This window comes from Pseudophryne corroboree, chromosome 5 (assembly GCF_028390025.1).
Source record: "Pseudophryne corroboree isolate aPseCor3 chromosome 5, aPseCor3.hap2, whole genome shotgun sequence".
Classification (NCBI taxonomy): domain Eukaryota; kingdom Metazoa; phylum Chordata; class Amphibia; order Anura; family Myobatrachidae; genus Pseudophryne; species Pseudophryne corroboree.
Window position 1 is genome coordinate 618,379,425 of NC_086448.1, and position 21,293 is coordinate 618,400,717.

The window sequence follows — 21,293 nt, forward strand, 5'->3', positions numbered from 1 at the left end:
ACATTACACCATCCATGCTGCCTACTTTTGAATAAGCAAACCATGTACAGTTGTGCATGTATCATGTTGCAGTTAAAAACAAAGAAAAAGCGATGCTTGTGGAAAGAGTTTGCATACATGGACAATAAGCTCTTTCGCCCATAAACCCGCTAACGCAGTTTTACCATAGATATGACTGTGCATCAAAAATGTGCTAACCTGTGCTTTTTTCCAACATCCCAAATGACCCCCTTAAAGGCTCTACCTTCCAGTAGATTTCATGCAATTCTTCATACATCTCCAGTAAATCAGAACACTTCCTTGGGCACAAATCACCTGTAATTAACCTCACCTCCTTGGTACAGCCACTCATGTAGTCGGGATCAATATGAAATCCCGGTGGGCAGGATCCCGGCCGTCAGTAAACCGACAGCAGGATCTCGGACATCAGTATGCTGGCAGCGGGGCGAGTTCTAAAAACCCTTGTGAGCTTGCTGTGCTCTCCATGCTATGGGCATGGTGGCTCTCTGCGCTCTCGCCACAGGTTATATTCTCCCTTCATGGGTGTCGTGGAAACCCATAGAGAGAGAAAAGCCTGTGGCACCGGTATTCTGGCGGCGGTGTTTAACCACTAGTGGGGATTCCGGCTTCGGCATAGTGACCTCCGGGATCCCGACTCACAGTATTATAACCACTTCCCATGTAGTCATCAGTATGCTGGAGAGCAACAGCCATTTTCTTGTAGGGTACAGTCTCCTTATTCTTCTCACCAGTGTTTCCTCCATAAGGGGCAGTAAGTGATTACATTACCATTGTGTTACATACATTCAGCCTGGCCTGAAGGAGATTGATAGAGACTAACCATATAAGGAGTCAGGGAGCTCAACCAGTATTTCAGGCAGTCTAGCTTTCATTCAGGTAAAGCCAACTAGTATGTTCTGATACCCGCTAAGTCAGTATGTTCTAATACTTGCCAAGTCAGTATGTTCTGGAGCCTGCCAGGTCAGTATGTTCTGATACCTGCTAAGTCAGTCGGTTCTGATACCTGACAATTTGCACAGTCACCCACAATGTGACACATGGATCATGTCATCTGTTGAGGGGAGTGTGTTACATTGCAAATGCAACTTGCCAGAAATTAAAACAGAAAAATGTTGAACTTAATTGTAATTAGTCACTTACCAAATTTCTGTATATGCTGGTAATTAAAACTGGGGATGGAAATGTGAACAGTCTTTGCTTTTTTCCCATAACCTACATAATTTATACTATATTCACATTTTCACCTTATATACTGTACTTGGGCACACAGCGTAAAAGATCAAAAGTAAACATACAGTTATGCACTGCACATGTCTTACATGACCCATTGTTTTGCTTTTAAAATGTCTAACCCTGTTATTCCTTACTTTGTGGTAAACTTTACTAATAGCAGGTATTATGTGTGTTTTGTTTCAGAAAGACGAATCGTTTCTCAGCAGCATGTTGCTCTTCATTGCTTTTCCTAACCGCTGCTAGGATCATTTTGGCTGTGCTGTAAGTTAAATCTTTTTTTTAAGCTTTAATATAATTGGAAGTATCTATATAGTATATTATAGTATATATTATCTATAGTGTATATCCTCTATATATTGTAAGCTTTCACTGTTCAATGTATTTTTTCAATGTGACACTAAACTTGTGATTGTTGTAGAACATAAAATAGAGTGGATTCATGGGATACTTGATCTCATCCAGAGAAGCAAGACCCAAGGTATCCTATATAAGGTCATTACATAGGATATCTTGGGTCTTGCTTCTATGGATGATATCAAGTATGATATTCCAAGCAATGAGGTGAGGGGTGAGCACTAGGTAATGGTCTTAGGGCACTCTGCCCTTATGTGCTTTTCCTTCTCTTACTTAGACTAGCTATCATCTACTCCATACTCACTACAATGGCATCTAACCCTTGTTTTCTGCCACCAGATATAAGCAAAAGTATTAATAATAATATAGTATTGTGTAAAGAAAATTAATTGTGAAGGGTAGGATATGCTATATGCCAAGAGACAGGTATTTAAAAGATGTGATGAGTGAAAGGGTCAATGTCAGTAGTATTTAAATGAGTGGTGTTAGATGAGGTTGATGCAGAGTATGGGTGGTGGAAGATAGATAAGGGTCAATCTATACCTTCCATTATGACCCATTCCAGGAGGAACAAAATACTCTGTTCCTGGACTTTCCTCTTCATTTTTGTTTGCCATCACCTCTGGTGAAATGTCTTTCTTACAAATTAACTAGTTCAACACAGGTGAGGAAAATCATAAATTAAGAGTAAAGACCTGGAACAGAACATTTTGTCCCTCCTGGAATGGGTCATGTTAGGACGTATGCAACAGGATGTGTGGAATGGAATGAACCAAGACATCAAACTTAAGGTCAACCATGTGAATCCACTACCACTCTACACAGTTCCCCATGGCAACCACCTTTTACTAGCCTTCCTAGGTGGATGATTACCATGTTAGGTAGTTACCTTTATACTCCACATAAGCACGGTAAAGCCTACTGCTGTATTTTGTCAATGCGTTATAATGCCAATAAAAGATATATGAATATACTTTTTACAGGCAAACAGCGATGTAATGTTTGTAACTTAATGCATGGAATAACAGACTGAATTAGTATTAAAATATATTTTGCGTTGCCTTTCAAATGGTATCCGTTCAGATGGTCGACAATGTTAAGGTCGACACTCATTAGTTCGACCACTAATGGTCGATGTGGATAAATGGTCGACACGTGAAAATGGTTGATGCATGACAGGTCAACACATGAAAAGGTCGACATCATTTTTCCCAAAAATTTATTTTTTGGAACTTTTTCATACTTTACGATCCACGTGGACTACGATTGGGAACGGTAACCTGTGCCGAGCGCAGTGGTAGAGGAGTGAGGCACCTTGCCCGAAGCATGGCGAGCGAAGCGAGCCATGTAAGGGGACGCGGTGCACTAATTGGGGTTCCTCGTCGCTTTACGCAGAAAACGACACCAAAAAAGTAAAAAAACTCATGTCGACCTTTTCATGTGTCGACCATTTGTCCATGTCAACCATGTCAATGTCAACCTAATGAGTGTCGACCTTAACATTGTCAGCCATTCATACCGGGACCTTGCAAATGATGCTAAACTGTGAGTATAACAAAGCTTACATTTACATTTAGACTGTTCAGTACTGTATAAGACTTTTACACATTATATATATATATATATATATATATAAAAACCACCATATGACCGGCACTCAGCTTGAGATTACAACCGCCCCGGTGCCTTCCGTGGATGTAAACCGAAAATATATGTGCAAATCGGCGGCACTCCTGGGGAACTTCTATATAAGGAATAATGACAGAGACTGCGCCCTGAATAGACGGTAACGTTTCAGCTATATTTAGCTTTCGTCAGACCAAGTGAACACAATACAAAGTACAAACATTTATACCCCACTCCTCACCTCGTGTCAATTGCTCCAGGTACCAATGCACCGGTGGGGGTGGATGACGTAATCCCAGTTACGCTCTGTTTCAGACTCCAAACCCCCGTCCTGCTCCGGTCACCTGACACCTCACCCTCTGTCATTCTCGGCCCGGATCGCAGGCGGGGGTGAATCCCGTCATCACGTACCCAACGTGAGATACGCTCCTCGTCACTGCCGTGCCCCGGTCACCTAGGAGACCAAAACAAAAACATAAACATAACAATAAAATGACATACCCCCTCAAACTAAATGAATCAAAACCAAAACTATGTATCCTGTTCATGTGGTTTCAAATAATCATCCTGTTATCCTCATTACCCAATCCATAAATGGAATATAATCAGACAGTATAACTATCCCACTTACAGTACATAGTTAATATGAGCATCACAGGAATGTTAAAACCCTTCGGGCCCGACATTTTAAAACATCCATTGTAATCTGACCTCATAATCTGACTGCCTCAACTGATAGTCTTCATCTACGATGGTTCAATATTCCCTATTTACAAGAAGCAATTTAATGATAGCTGTTCATTTAGACCCGCTGGAGCCTGGGTGTTTAAGAAGTGGATCCACCTCGCCTCTCGTTGCAATAATAGCTTGTCTCTATTGCCTCCTCTAATAGATTCCGGTTGTTGATCAATGATCTTATACTTTAAACTCGCTAAATTATGCTTATATTTGGCAAAATGTTTTGCCACAGGTTGTGACTGACTTTCTCCTCCTAAAGCAGCCCTGATGGCCGACCTGTGCTGGCCAGTAGTAACCACCGATAGAGATTTGTCTGTTTTAAAACAGAAATCTCTATTATCTAGTTATACTAGGAATAAGAACTTAAAAGATCTGGTGGTGCATAACGATATTTCTGGCTATTAGAATGCCCCCCCCCCCCCCCCCCAAACCTTTCTTAGTAAGAAGCCTGGATGCTACAGGTGCATGGGCTGCACAACTTGCAGCTACATGGAGGTGGGACCAGGCTTCTCACATCCACATACAGGGAGGTTCATTAAGATTAATAAAACTCTGACCTGTACGAACACCCATGTAATATATTTTATTCGTTGTCCCTGCGGTTTGTTTTACGTAGGGAAAACAATAAGACAATTTCGGGAGAGAATGGCAATGCACAGGTCGGCCATCAGGGCTGCTTTAGGAGCAGAAAGTCAGTCACAACCTGTGGCAAAACATTTTGCCAAATATAAGCATAATTTAGCGAGTTTAAAGTATAAGATCATTGATCAACAACCGGAATCTATTAGAGGAGGCAATAGAGACACACGTGTGGCTGCAGAGGCTGGCTTGATGATTAACATTTGTGACTATGAAGTTGTCTAAATTGTCTACAGGAGTTTGTTAACCACACGTAAACCACTTCTCATATGACCACCAAAGCCGTGCAGCTATGGTATTGTCCGAACTGGATATATTGATTAAACAGAAAATCAATATTTGATGCCTTGTAAGCATGAATTATATGTCGAAGCTTGTCTTGAAAAAGATCCCGAATTGAGGATCGAAACGTCGACTGAATAAGCCGAATTTCTATCAATAAAACCCATGTGAATTATGAAAAATTGCTGCTAATCATTTATTGGACGAGTGCACCTCCATTTATTTGGACTCTTGTGTGTATATTGTGGGCCCACCAGGATCTGGAGTACCCCACTAGGAGCACCCCACTGTTGTTAGCTTTCGATGTGAGTGCAGGAGTATACATGTTTTATATATATATATATATATATATATATTAATAACTCTTGCAGATATATAGTTTGGTACAATATTTGCCCAAAAAATTTCAAGTCTGAATTCGTCCATGTACACAACAGGCTTTATATTGTAGATGAACATTTTAGAACATTAAATATCTTAAATAGATATTTAAAAAAATTGCACTTGGTGAGTCATCTTATAATAATAAGCAAACTCAATGTATTAGCTGTTATATGGAGCTGAAAAATACACCTTTTCTTCTAAAACACATGCAACAAAATTCATATTGTGAATGAAGAAAGGTGATGGCAGGCTTCATTCAGCCAATTGAATCCCGTTCAGCGCATCCAGAGTAAGTCAAAGCAGCACATACATTTTTGTAACATACTCTTCACACGTTTGTGAAAGCTTTTCACCATGCATTCAACAGGACATCATTCAATTAAATAAACTCCAGCTCAAGACATCAAAAGCGCAAACAAACTCTTTGATCTTCCCTTGCTGAGTAGGAATCCATCCACTGAATTGAATGGAGTACCACTCTGTAGGAATTGATGCAGTTATAGAATTTCAAGTACTTAATGTTGTCAAATATTTCCTATAGCAGTTTCCAATGTAATTTTATACATGCTCATCACATGCTGTATCCCAGTTCATGCTCTTACTATGCTTCGCTGGCTTAAAAACAAACAACCCTGACGTGTTGCATGTAAAAATGTCCCTCTTTGACAAAATACTGGCAGGTTGCTTTATATAAGTTGTGTGTATGGTATCAGCCAAACATAAAGTGAGGTTTTTTTTTAATTCAAATTTGAAATCATGAAGAATAATTGTATTATAACCACAAGCACCATTATTGAAGTCTACATATAAGATAAAACGCGCAGAAAAATAATTTAGTAACATTTTCACATTTTAGGAAAAAAGGCTCAGCATTCATGGGGGAAATAATTTATTGTATGCATACTAGATTTCCTGACTTTAAGCCTGGACAGCACAATGTTTTCAGGAGCCTCTCAAGCAAGGGTGTTTCTAGAGAGGAGGAGGTCCATGTGCAGGATCCTTCTGGACCACCTCCTCTCTATCCAGCAGCGCTGTTTCTCTGGACACTAGGGTCTCTGGGGGACTCTAGCGCTGTGCCAGAGTCTAGAGCGCATGCGCAGATCTCCGGGAAAATAATGCAGTAGCCATTTTCCTAATGATTTTCCTATTGCGCATGCACAAAATGATGGGAAATTGGCGCCTCACCATTTTCCCAGTGATTTCTGCAGCACTGCTGCTACGCCACTGGACTCTGGTGGGTAAGTATTAATAATAATGGGAGCAGGGTGTGCGGTGTCTGCCCCCCTGGGCCCCCAGGGCCCGTGTGCACTGCGCACACTGCATCCCATTATAAATACGCCAGTGCTATCAAGCTTTATCCAATAAGGGTGAGGTAATGTACTCAGGAAATTACCATTTTACTCACTACTATGCTCTTTGAAAAATTCACATAATACAAAATAAAGATAAATGTATGGTTGGATTGTGAAGATTGCAAAAAGAGATGGTATCCAGATGATAGGTCGACACCACATGGTCGACATGCATATTGTCAAAAGTCGACAGGTTCAGATGGTCGACATAGTATTCAGCACAACATATGGTCAACATGAAGTTTTTAGGAAGATTTTTCATGTTTTTGAATGTTTTCATATTTTACCATCCACGTGGCATACGACTGGGAAGAGTAACCTGCTGACCGGGTGAGCAAAGTGGTACACTAATTAGGGTTCCCTGTGCTGGAAACAAAAAATTTAAACAAAAATAAAAATGACACTCATGTCAAATATTTCATGCGTTGACCGTTTCCATTGTGTTGACCTTTATCACATGTCAACATAGTGCATATCGACAATTTGGTGTCAACATTTTCACTGTCTACCTAATTGTACCATAACCAAAATAGACGTGCATTCAATCACAGACTAACTTACTGCACAGTCTAACCTGCTTCAAAGCCTTTGAGTACACGATACTCATTGGAAGATGTCGGAGTCACTAGTAGAAAGGAACCTTACTCTTGCAATGTATGACCCCTTAATGTGCTTTATGGAGCTTCCTTGGGATCCTGTTGATTACCTTGGGTTCCTAAACTTTTTTGAATCATGGCTCCCTAGAGTATCAGATTGTTTTTCACGGCACTCCTAGGCCAAAAGTTTCTTTTTGAGAAATTTAGATAGAAATATTAAATATTAAAGTAAATTGTGTTTTTGTCATCCTTAGGTTCAGTTGTGTGGTGAGGGACAATTTGACAGCCACCAGCACTAGTTTTGCAAATTACTTTGACCATAAATAATTTTAATTGGTCCTGGACCACCAATCTCAGGCACCCAGCAAGTGTCCTGAGCCACCCCAGGGTGCACAGTTTGAGAACCACTGCCTTAGGCTATTTGGAGAATAGCTTGCATTCAGCTACATCACTAGTGCAGACACAATACAAGGCATCTTTAGATTTGTCATGACACAGAATGTTTTACAAATGTGGTTGAAAAGTCTACAATATATAATTGGTCATTTAATGTATATGTAAATGGTACAATTATTTTCATTTTATCAAAACAAACTCTCTTTTCATGTATCAATGATATTGCAGTTATGATTGGATTTATCTAGCTCTCGGATAAGATTTGCATTTTCTGGTCACTGTATATTGTGTTGGCACATGATGTCACAAATCCAGTTTCTTGAAAACAAAACATAAGTCCACCATTTCACAAATATAACTGTTGTGCTTAGTGTGTTCTCCTATCAGGCAGAGGGGGGATAATTAAAACCCTCTGCAGTTGTCATGACAAATGACTACTTGCCTCCTGCCTTTATGCAGGGCCGGTGCAAGGTCTCTCAGCACCCTAGGCAAATCGTCAGCCCACCCCTTCACATACCAAAACACAGAGCCCCTCAGGTGAAAGAGTGCAGAAACGGCATCTTGGAAGTTCCACAGCCACCGCCTGATAAGTTAGTGGTTAGGGTATTAGGGTTAGTTTGGGTGAAGGGGTTAAGGTATTAGTGTTTATTTACCATTTTGGATTAAGGTTAGGGGTTATGATTAGGAAGAGGTGTGTGGTTATGTATATAGTCATTTGGTCCCATCCTACACCGCTACACTGGTTCCTCCAAGCCCCACTTATACAGCAGTTTATACGCACACACTAGGGTTATTTTATTTTTTTATTATTGGGAGCCAATAAACCTACCAGTATATTTTGGATTGTGGGAGGAAACCGGAGTACCCGGAGGAAACCCACGCAGGCACAGGGAGAATATACAAACGCCACACATTTAGGGCCATAGTGAGAACTAAACTCATGACCTCAGTGATGCAAGGCAGTAATGCTAAATATTACACATCTGTGCTGCCCCATAGTGCAAACAAATACAGTACATCAAAGCCCATATCTGCAGCACATATATGACATGCATAGAATGTTTGCATGAGTGATAAATTAACAGGTAATGCTTGATCTCACATCCATATTGCCTCTGCCCCTTGCACATGACATACTGTATTTGCAGCAACCAGAGGGCTTTCAATGCACCCGACAGAAGTGTGCTATTACTTTCCGATGCCAATCGCGTTGACTCGTGTCCAAGGGTCTGAGAGAGGAGACTACATGAATGTGCTTAATGATATATTTTCAACATACTGATAACATGTAAATTGTATAGAAAGTATTTCACTTTTCTATATATGAACAGAGCCCTGTGTTACCATTATAGGGTGATGCTGTGTGACATTGGGGCTGTGCCTTACACTTCTGTATGCTCCCAAACCCCCCAACCACATAAAAGCCCCACTATGTGCAGGGGCAAACGCAGGATTGGTAAAGGGGGTTTCCAAAGAGGAGGTGGAGCCAAGCATAAGGGGGCGGAGACTGAGGTAGTATGATCTCTGTTTCCTGCTGCGGTGCCTTCCACAGTAATGCAATATGCAGTATAAAAATGGTGGCACTCACAGAGTCTTCGTCACCCAGAAATGAAGACCCACAGGCACTAGCAGGCTAGTCCAACGTTTCGCTTTATAATCACCTTCATCAGGGTATCCCTGAGAAATGTTATTATGAAGGAAAATATTGGAGTAGCCTGTGGGCATCTGTGGGTCTTCATTTTTCATTTCTATTTATATATATATATATATATATATATATATATATATGCCATGCATGTGCCTGCAAAGTCCAACAATATAACACGTCAAAGGTGCAGCACCCAGCACAATAAAGAAGACATAACGAAGGTAGTTTTTGTCAACGTTTCAGTGTTGCCACTATCATCCATGACCACTATCATCCATGACCACTATCATCCATGACGATAATGGCAACACTGACACGTTGACAGAATCTCTTTATTATGCTTAGTGCTGCAATTTTTACGTGTTATTGCTGTATATAGGTGATTATGATGTAGGATTACTCTTTGTCCCTGGCCCCCCTTTGTTGTGACAGGCTGCCATTGTGTTGTGGGTCCCTATGCTGCTCAGAGAGCAATCCAAGGAACTGGATTATCTAACAACTTTCTGCCCCCCTTCCTCAGTGCCCCCCCCCCCCCCCAAGCGCCACACACATACTGCAGCATAATGCAGGTGCCATCTTTACCTGCTGCTGGCGGGATGGTCGGGACTCAGAACAGGAGCACAGTGCCACGCTTTCTAGTTATCCAGCCCCATAGGAACTACAGTCCCTGGGAGGAGCTGTGCGCTACCGCTGCAGCTGGAGGAGGCAGCTGCAGCGTCACCAGTCACGACCGGGATCACTGAGAACAGAAGCAGCAGCTCACTCCTTGCTCCCTCTGATCGTGAGCTCTGCCGGCGGCTCTCCTCTCACCCGATCTCCGCAGATCTCTTAGGAGGAGAGCAGCAGCAGAGATATCGCACCAAGCCGCTGCCAAGCTCTACCCCCAAACCACTGCTTCATCTTCCTCCCAAAGAAAATGAGTCTCCTACAGCGATGGATCGGCGGGGACTACAGAACCGGTGGCAGGGGCAGACTATTAGACATAGCGGTCAGTCCCACACAGGGGAGGATACGGCTCACTCCCGGCTGCACTGTCTGTCCGTGTCCTACTCACCTTCTCTGAGCTGAACAGGATGACAGTGAGCTTGCGAGGCGGGGACACGCACGGGATGGGACAGGGGGCGGAGCAGCTCAGGATCCCGGCGAAGGTTAATTTGGGACGTTTAAAAAAAAGTGTCAGAAATTACTGGGATGGACGGGCTGCCAGTAGGGGGGAAGGATCAGCCGAGGGTTGTGGAAGCCTGGTTGAAGGTGCCGCTCCCGGACTCCTCCTCGGGCTTCAGCAGCTCCATGGCCTCCTCGCGCGGTTTGTGGCCCCAGCGGAGAGAGCAGAACTTCTACACAGCTGTCGGGTCTGTCGGGCAAGTGGAGTACCACAGGAGGGAGAGGGGCGAACAGCCTGGACATGAGACTCCTATCCGACACTGGGTGAGCAGGGAGCGGGTGCCTCACATCCCTTATGGTGTTCACACAGCACAGCCACTTCCTTCCCTCCTTTATTTATTTATTTTTTTTGCACTGAGCGCCGCCCTTCAAGTGCTGCCGCCCCTAGACAGCTGCCTAAAGCTGCCTAGTGGTAGCGCCGGCCCTGCCTTTATGTCTGCTCCCACCTTGTCCATCTAGGTATATATCTATTATATATACTGTATCTATTATGACTCTGACATATGCTTTAATATGCTATAAGTTTGCTCTGTTTTTCAGAAGAAATCCATCCCATATAGGGCCATATTTAAGTTTGTACATAAAGCAAAAAAGAGGGACAAAACCATGTTGCACTGTAGATGGGGCAGATGTAACATGTGCAGAGAGATTTAGATTTGGGTGGGGTGTGTTCAACTTTAAAGTGTAAAAATAAAGCTGTCTAACATGTGTGGGCTACATGCAAAAGCAGCCAGTATTTACCCTGCACAGAAAAAAATATAAATACATTTGCTCCCCTTGCATGGCAACATGGTTTGTACCAGAAAGTTACTTACTTTTATTGTTTTACTTACAAACATGAATCAGGCCCATAGTGTATATCCTAGAGATGTGCACTTGAAATTTTTCGGGTTTTGTGTTTTGGTTTTGGGTTCGGTTCCGCGGCCGTGTTTTGGGTTCGACCGCGTTTTGGCAAAACCTCACCGAATTTTTTTTGTCGGATTCGGGTGTGTTTTGGATTCGGGTGTTTTTTTCAAAAAACCCTAAAAAACTGCTTAAATCATAGAATTTGGGGGTCATTTTGATCCCAAAGTATTATTAACCTCAAAAACAATAATTTCCACTCATTTTCAGTCTATTCTGAATACCTCACACCTCACAATATTATTTTTAGTCCTAAAATTTGCACCGAGGTAGCTGTGTGAGTAAGATAAGCGACCCTAGTGGCCGACACAAACACCGGGCCCATCTAGGAGTGGCACTGCAGTGTCACGCAGGATGGCCCTTCCAAAAAACACTCCCCAAACAGCACATGACGCAAAGAAAAAAAGAGGCGCAATGAGGTAGCTGTGTGAGTAAGATAAGCGACCCTAGTGGCTGACACAAACACCGGGCCCATCTAGGAGTGGCACTGCAGTGTCACGCAGGATGGCCCTTCCAAAAAACACTCCCCAAACAGCACATGACGCAAAGAAAAAAAGAGGCGCAATGAGGTAGCTGTGTGAGTAAGATAAGCGACCCTAGTGGCCGACACAAACACCTGGCCCATCTAGGAGTGGCACTGCAGTGTCACGCAGGATGGCCCTTCCAAAAAACACTCCCCAAACAGCACATGACGCAAAGAAAAAAAGAGGCGCAATGAGGTAGCTGTGTGAGTAAGATAAGCGACCCTAGTGGCTGACACAAACACCGGGCCCATCTAGGAGTGGCACTGCAGTGTCACGCAGGATGGCCCTTCCAAAAAACACTCCCCAAACAGCACATGACGCAAAGAAAAAAAGAGGCACAATGAGGTAGCTGTGTGAGTAAGATAAGCGACCCTAGTGGCCGACACAAACACCGGGCCCATCTAGGAGTGGCACTGCAGTGTCACGCAGGATGGCCCTTCCAAAAAACACTCCCCAAACAGCACATGACGCAAAGAAAAAAAGAGGCGCAATGAGGTAGCTGTGTGAGTAAGATAAGCGACCCTAGTGGCCGACACAAACACCGGGCCCATCTAGGAGTGGCACTGCAGTGTCACGCAGGATGGCCCTTCCAAAAAACACTCCCCAAACAGCACATGACGCAAAGAAAAAAAGAGGCGCAATGAGGTAGCTGTGTGAGTAAGATAAGCGACCCTAGTGGCCGACACAAACACCTGGCCCATCTAGGCGTGGCACTGCAGTGTCACGCAGGATGGCCCTTCCAAAAAACACTCCCCAAACAGCACATGACGCAAAGAAAAATTAAAGAAAAAAGAGGTGCAAGATGGAATTGTCCTTGGGCCCTCCCACCCACCCTTATGTTGTATAAACAGGACATGCACACTTTAACCAACCCATCATTTCAGTGACAGGGTCTGCCACACGACTGTGACTGAAATGACGGGTTGGTTTGGACCCCCACCGAAAAAGAAGCAATTAATCTCTCCTTGCACAAACTTGCTCTACAGAGGCAAGATGTCCACCTCATCATCATCCTCCGATATATCACCGTGTGCATCCCGCTCCTCACAGATTATCAATTCGTCCCCACTGGAATCCACCATCTCAGCTCCCTGTGTACTTTGTGGAGGCAATTGCTGCTGGTCAATGTCTCCACGGAGGAATTGATTATAATTCATTTTAATGAACATCATCTTCTCCACATTTTCTGGAAGTAACCTCGTACGCCGATTGCTGACAAGGTGAGCGGCGGCACTAAACACTCTTTCGGAGTACACACTTGTGGGAGGGCAACTTAGGTAGAATAAAGCCAGTTTGTGCAAGGGCCTCCAAATTGCCTCTTTTTCCTGCCAGTATAAGTACGGACTGTCTGACGTGCCTACTTGGATGCGGTCACTCATATAATCCTCCACCATTCTTTCAATGGTGAGAGAATCATATGCAGTGACAGTAGACGACATGTCCGTAATCGTTGTCAGGTCCTTCAGTCCGGACCAGATGTCAGCATCAGCAGTCGCTCCAGACTGCCCTGCATCACCGCCAGCGGGTGGGCTCGGAATTCTGAGCCTTTTCCTCGCACCCCCAGTTGCGGGAGAATGTGAAGGAGGAGATGTTGACAGGTCGCGTTCCGCTTGACTTGACAATTTTGTCACCAGCAGGTCTTTGAACCCCAGCAGACTTGTGTCTGCCGGAAAGAGAGATCCAAGGTAGGTTTTAAATCTAGGATCGAGCACGGTGGCCAAAATGTAGTGCTCTGATTTCAACAGATTGACCACCCGTGAATCCTTGTTAAGCGAATTAAGGGCTCCATCCACAAGTCCCACATGCCTAGCGGAATCGCTCCCTTTTAGCTCCTCCTTCAATGCCTCCAGCTTCTTCTGCAAAAGCCTGATGAGGGGAATGACCTGACTCAGGCTGGCAGTGTCTGAACTGACTTCACGTGTGGCAAGTTCAAAAGGTTGCAGAACCTTGCACAACGTTGAAATCATTCTCCACTGCGCTTGAGACAGGTACATTCCACCTCCTATATCGTGCTCAATTGTATAGGCTTGAATGGCCTTTTGCTGCTCCTCCAACCTCTGAAGCATATATAGGGTTGAATTCCACCTCGTTACCACTTCTTGCTTCAGATGATGGCAGGGCAGGTTCAGGCGTTTTTGGTGGTGCTCCAGTCTTCTGTACGTGGTGCCTGTACGCTGAAAGTGTCCCGCAATTCTTCTGGCCACCGACAGCATCTCTTGCACGCCCCTCTCGTTTTTTAAATAATTCTGCACCACCAAATTCAAGGTATGTGCAAAACATGGGACGTGCTGGAATTTGCCCATATTTAATGCACACACAATATTGCTGGCGTTGTCCGATGCCACAAATCCACAGGAGAGTCCAATTGGGGTAAGCCATTCCGCGATGATCTTCCTCAGTTGCCGTAAGAGGTTTTCAGCTGTGTGCGTATTCTGGAAACCGGTGATACAAAGCGTAGCCTGCCTAGGAAAGAGTTGGCGTTTGCGAGATGCTGCTACTGGTGCCGCCGCTGCTGTTCTTGCGGCGGGAGTCCATACATCTACCCAGTGGGCTGTCACAGTCATATAGTCCTGACCATGCCCTGCTCCACTTGTCCACATGTCCGTGGTTAAGTGGACATTGGGTACAACTGCATTTTTTAGGACACTGGTGAGTCTTTTTCTGACGTCCGTGTACATTCTCGGTATCGCCTGCCTAGAGAAGTGGAACCTAGATGGTATTTGGTAACGGGGGCACACTACCTCAAGAAATTGTCTAGTTCCCTGTGAACTAACGGCGGATACCGGACGCACGTCTAACACCAACATAGTTGTCAAGGCCTCAGTTATCCACTTTGCAACAGGATGACTGCTGTGATATTTCATCTTCCTCGCAAAGGACTGTTGGACAGTCAATTGCTTGGTGGAAGTAGTAAAAGTGGGCTTACGACTTCCCCTCTGGGATGACCATCGACTCCCAGCAGCAACAACAGCAGCGCCAGCAGCAGTAGGCGTTACACGCAAGGATGCATCGGAGGAATCCCAGGCAGGAGAGGACTCGTCAGAATTGCCAGTGACATGGCCTGCAGGACTATTGGCATTCCTGGGGAAGGAGGAAATTGACACTGAGGGAGTTGGTGGGGTGGTTTGCGTGAGCTTGGTTACAAGAGGAAGGGATTTACTGGTCAGTGGACTGCTTCCGCTGTCGCCCAAAGTTTTTGAACTTGTCACTGACTTATTATGAATGCGCTGCAGGTGACGTATAAGGGAGGATGTTCCGAGGTGGTTAACGTCCTTACCCCTACTTATTACAGCTTGACAAAGGCAACACACGGCTTGACAAATGTTGTCCGCATTTCTGGTGAAATACTTCCACACCGAAGAGCTGATTTTTTTGGTATTTTCACCAGGCATGTCAACGGCCCTATTCCTCCCACGGACAACAGGTGTCTCCCCGGGTGCCTGACTTAAACAAACCACCTCACCATCAGAATCCTCCTTGTCAATTTCCTCCCCAGCGCCAGCAACACCCATATCCTCCTCATCCTGGTGTACTTCAACACTGACATCTTCAATCTGACTATCAGGAACTGGACTGCGGGTGCTCCTTCCAGCACTTGCAGGGGGCGTGCAAATGGTGGAAGGCGCATGCTCTTCACGTCCAGTGTTGGGAAGGTCAGGCATCGCAACCGACACAATTGGACTCTCCTTGTGGATTTGGGATTTCGAAGAACGCACAGTTCTTTGCGGTGCTTTTGCCAGCTTGAGTCTTTTCAGTTTTCTAGCGAGAGGCTGAGTGCTTCCATCCTCATGTGAAGCTGAACCACTAGCCATGAACATAGGCCAGGGCCTCAGCCGTTCCTTGCCACTCCGTGTGGTAAATGGCATATTGGCAAGTTTACGCTTCTCCTCCGACAATTTTATTTTAGATTTTGGAGTCCTTTTTTTACTGATATTTGGTGTTTTGGATTTTACATGCTCTGTACTATGACATTGGGCATCGGCCTTGGCAGACGACGTTGCTGGCATTTCATCGTCTCGGCCATGACTAGTGGCAGCAGCTTCAGCACGAGGTGGAAGTGGATCTTGATCTTTCCCTAATTTTGGAACCTCAACATTTTTGTTCTCCATATTTTAATAGGCACAACTAAAAGGCACCTCAGGTAAACAATGGAGATGGATGGATACTAGTATACTTATGGATGGACGAGCGACTGCCGACACAGAGGTAGCTACAGCCGTGGACTACCGTACTGTGTCTGCTGCTAATATAGACTGGATGATAATGAGATGAAATCAATATATATTATATTACACTAGTACTGCAGCCAGACAGGTAGATATATTTATTATGTAATGACTGATGACGGACCTGCTGGACACTGTCAGCTCAGCAGCACCGCAGACTGCTACAGTAAGCTACTATAGTAGTATGTATAAAGAAGAAAGAAAAAAAAAACCACGGGTAGGTGGTATACAATTATGGATGGACGAGCGACTGCCGACACAGAGGTAGCTACAGCCGTGGACTACCGTACTGTGTCTGCTGCTAATATAGACTGGATGATAATGAGATGAAATCAATATATATTATATCACACTAGTACTGCAGCCGGACAGGTAGATATATTTATTATGTAATGACTGATGACGGACCTGCTGGACACAGTCAGCTCAGCAGCACCGCAGACTGCTACAGTAAGCTACTATAGTAGTATGTATAAAGAAGAAAGAAAAAAAAAAAAACACGGGTAGGTGGTATACAATTATGGATGGACGAGCGACTGCCGACACAGAGGTAGCTACAGCCGTGGACTACCGTACTGTGTCTGCTGCTAATATAGACTGGATGATAATGAGATGAAATCAATATATATTATATCACACTAGTACTGCAGCCGGACAGGTAGATATATTTATTATGTAATGACTGATGACGGACCTGCTGGACACAGTCAGCTCAGCAGCACCGCAGACTGCTACAGTAAGCTACTATAGTAGTATGTATAAAGAAGAAAGAAAAAAAAAAAACACGGGTAGGTGGTATACAATTATGGATGGACGAGCGACTGCCGACACAGAGGTAGCTACAGACGTGGACTACCGTACTGTGTCTGCTGCTAATATAGACTGGATGATAATGAGATGAAATCAATAAATATTATATTACACTAGTACTGCAGCCAGACAGGTAGATATATTTATTATGTAATGACTGATGACGGACCTGCTGGACACTGTCAGCTCAGCAGCACCGCAGACTGCTACAGTAAGCTACTATAGTAGTATGTATAAAGAAGAAAGAAAAGAAAAACCACGGGTAGGTGGTATACAATTATGGATGGACGAGCGACTGCCGACACAGAGGTAGCTACAGCCGTGGACTACCGTACTGTGTCTGCTGCTAATATAGACTGGATGATAATGAGATGAAATCAATATATATTATATCACACTAGTACTGCAGCCGGACAGGTAGATATATTTATTATGTAATGACTGATGACGGACCTGCTGGACACAGTCAGCTCAGCAGCACCGCAGACTGCTACAGTAAGCTACTATAGTAGTATGTATAAAGAAGAAAAAAAAAAACAACACGGGTAGGTGGTATACAATTATGGATGGACGAGCGACTGCCGACACAGAGGTAGCTACAGATGTGGACTACCGTACTGTGTCTGCTGCTAATATAGACTGGATGATAATGAGATGAAATCAATATATATATATATATATATATAATATCACTAGTACTGCAGCCGGACAGGTATATATATTTATTATGTAATGACTGATGACGGACCTGCTGGACACTGTCAGCTCAGCAGCACCGCAGACTGCTACAGTAAGCTACTATAGTAGTATGTATAAAGAAGAAAGAAAAAAAAAAACCACGGGTAGGTGGTATACAATTATGGATGGACGAGCGACTGCCGACACAGAGGTAGCTACAGCCGTGGACTACCGTACTGTGTCTGCTGCTAATATAGACTGGATGATAATGAGATGAAATCAATATATATTATATCACACTAGTACTGCAGCCGGACAGGTAGATATATTTATTATGTAATGACTGATGACGGACCTGCTGGACACAGTCAGCTCAGCAGCACCGCAGACTGCTACAGTAAGCTACTATAGTAGTATGTATAAAGAAGAAAGAAAAAAAAAAACCACGGGTAGGTGGTATACAATTATGGATGGACGAGCGACTGCCAACACAGAGGTAGCTACAGCCGTGGACTACCGTACTGTGTCTGCTGCTAATATAGACTGGATGATAATGAGATGAAATCAATATATATTATATCACACTAGTACTGCAGCCGGACAGGTAGATATATTTATTATGTAATGACTGATGACGGACCTGCTGGACACAGTCAGCTCAGCAGCACCGCAGACTGCTACAGTAAGCTACTATAGTAGTATGTATAAAGAAGAAAGAAAAAAAAACCACGGGTAGGTGGTATACAATTATGGATGGACGAGCGACTGCCGACACAGAGGTAGCTACAGCCGTGGACTACCGTACTGTGTCTGCTGCTAATATAGACTGGATGATAATGAGATGAAATCAATATATATATATATAATATCACTAGTACTGCAGCCGGACAGGTATATATATTTATTATGTAATGACTGTTGACGGACCTGCTGGACACTGTCAGCTCAGCAGCACCGCAGACTGCTACAGTAAGCTACTATAGTAGTATGTATAAAGAATAAAGAAAAGAAAAAAACACGGGTAGGTGGTATACAATTATGGATGGACGAGCGACTGCCGACACAGAGGTAGCTACAGCCGTGGACTACCGTACTGTGTCTGCTGCTAATATAGACTGGATGATAATGAGATGAAATCAATATATATTATATCACACTAGTACTGCAGCCGGACAGGTAGATATATTTATTATGTAATGACTGATGACGGACCTGCTGGACACAGTCAGCTCAGCAGCACCGCAGACTGCTACAGTAAGCTACTATAGTAGTATGTATAAAGAAGAAAGAAAAAAAAAACCACGGGTAGGTGGTATACAATTATGGATGGACGAGCGACTGCCGACACAGAGGTAGCTACAGCCGTGGACTACCGTACTGTGTCTGCTGCTAATATAGACTGGATGATAATGAGATGAAATCAATATATATATATATAATATCACTAGTACTGCAGCCGGACAGGTATATATATTTATTATGTAATGACTGTTGACGGACCTGCTGGACACTGTCAGCTCAACAGCACCGCAGACTGCTACAGTAAGCTACTATAGTAGTATGTATAAAGAAGAAAGAAAAAAAAAAAACCACGGGTAGGTGGTATACAATTATGGATGGACGAGCGACTGCCGACACAGAGGTAGCTACAGACGTGGACTACCGTACTGTGTCTGCTGCTAATATAGACTGGATGATAATGAGATGAAATCAATATATATATATATAATATCACTAGTACTGCAGCCGGACAGGTATATATATTTATTATGTAATGACTAATGACGGACTTGCTGGACACTGTCAGCTCAGCAGCACCGCAGACTGCTACAGTAAGCTACTATAGTAGTATGTATAAAGAAGAAAGAAAGAAAAAAAAAACCACGGGTAGGTGGTATACAATTATGGATGGACGAGCGACTGCCGACACAGAGGTAGCTACAGCCGTGGACTACCGTACTGTGTCTGCTGCTAATATAGACTGGATGATAATGAGATGAAATCAATATATATATATATAATATCACTAGTACTGCAGCCGGACAGGTATATATATTTATTATGTAATGACTGATGACGGACCTGCTGGACACAGTCAGCTCAGCAGCACCGCAGACTGCTACAGTAAGCTACTATAGTAGTATGTATAAAGAAGAAAGAAAAAAAAAAACCACGGGTAGGTGGTATACAATATTATATATATATATTATATACAATTATATATATATATATATATATTAAAGTGGTGGTGACTGGTGGTCAGGTCACTGGTCACACTATCAGCAACTTGCAAGTAGTACTCCTAAGCAGACAATCACAATATATATTATACTGGTGGTCAGTGTGGTCACAATGGCAGTGTGGCACTCTGGCAGCAAAAGTGTGCACTGTACGTTATATGTACTCCTGAGTCCTGCTCTCAGACTCTAACTGCTCCCCACTGTCAGTGTCTCCCCCACAAGTCAGATAATATACAGTCACACTATCTATCACTTCAGCAAGTAACTAGTACTCCTCCTAATGCTCCCCAAAATTACTACTGTGTCTCTCTCTACTGTCTCACTCTCTTCTCTATAAACGGAGAGGACGCCAGCCACGTCCTCTCCCTATGAATCTCAATGCACGTGTGAAAATGGCGGCGACGCGCGGCTCCTTATATAGAATCCGAGTCTCGCGATAGAATCCGAGCCTTGCGAGAATCCGACAGCGGGATGATGACGTTCGGGCGCGCTCGGGTTAACCGAGCAAGGCGGGAAGATCCGAGTCGCTCGGACCCGTGTAAAAAAACACGAAGTTCGGGCGGGTTCGGATTCCGAGGAACCGAACCCGCTCATCTCTAGTATATCCTTCATAATAATTTAAGTGTGCAGTATGTGTAGAAATGGGGTTGGTATTGGGATCCCGCGTCATAGTACCGACATCGGCTTCCTGACGCTCAGGATCCTGACACCTAGTAGGTAAGTATTCTATACCTAATACCAAACCCCCCTAACCATAACTCTCCTTTTCTGCAGCCTGACCCTAACCTTCCCCCCTCCCCTGCAGCCTAACCCTAACCACCCCTTCCAGCAAGGCTAAACCTAACCCTGCCACCCCAGGAGCCTACCCCTAACCTTTCCCGGGGGGGTACCTAACCCTAAGTACCCCTCCTCACAGCCTAACCGTGACACTCAGCCACCCTGCCTAACCCTTACACTGCCCCCGCAACCTGAACCTAACCCCCACATACACACATGTGGCTTACCTCTCTGCAACCCTGGAAAAATATTTTGAATGCCGGTATCCTGAAAGCCAGGATCCTGACCAGAACTCTAAAAATAAACTCACCCGAAACAGATGTAAAACCAGTTCTTTCAGTGTATAATGTGGTCATCCATTTCATGAATCAACATAAAAGAGAAAAGTCAAACACATTTATGTTATCATTGTATCAGAATTAAAGTCTTTTAACAATACATTTCTGAAAAGAAACTCACTTTAAAAATCACCATTTGGATGAGTGTGATTCCATATTGTGTGAATATCTAATCAATAGCACAGGGACTCTGTACTTTCATTTTGAGCACGTTTAAATAGAACACTATGGGGCAGATGTATTAATCTGGAGAAGGCATAAGGAAGTGATAAACCAGTTATATGTGCAAGGTGATACAAGCGCCAGCCAATCAGCTCCTAAATGTTAATTTACATATTGGAGCTGATTGGCTGGTGTGTTTATC

General features: G+C 43.8%; 1 protein-coding gene across 3 annotated transcripts in view; it reads left to right on the forward strand.

The window, feature by feature from the left end:
- The window catches only part of DLGAP1 (DLG associated protein 1), a 1,173,524-nt gene that overhangs the window by 106,522 nt on the left and 1,045,709 nt on the right, over window positions 1-21,293 (forward strand). For all 3 annotated transcript variants that reach the window (XM_063923535.1, XM_063923539.1, XM_063923537.1), the window contains exon 2: window positions 1,438-1,515. The gene's annotated coding sequence lies outside the window, so the exon portion shown is untranslated. The remainder of the gene's footprint in view (window positions 1-1,437; window positions 1,516-21,293) is intronic.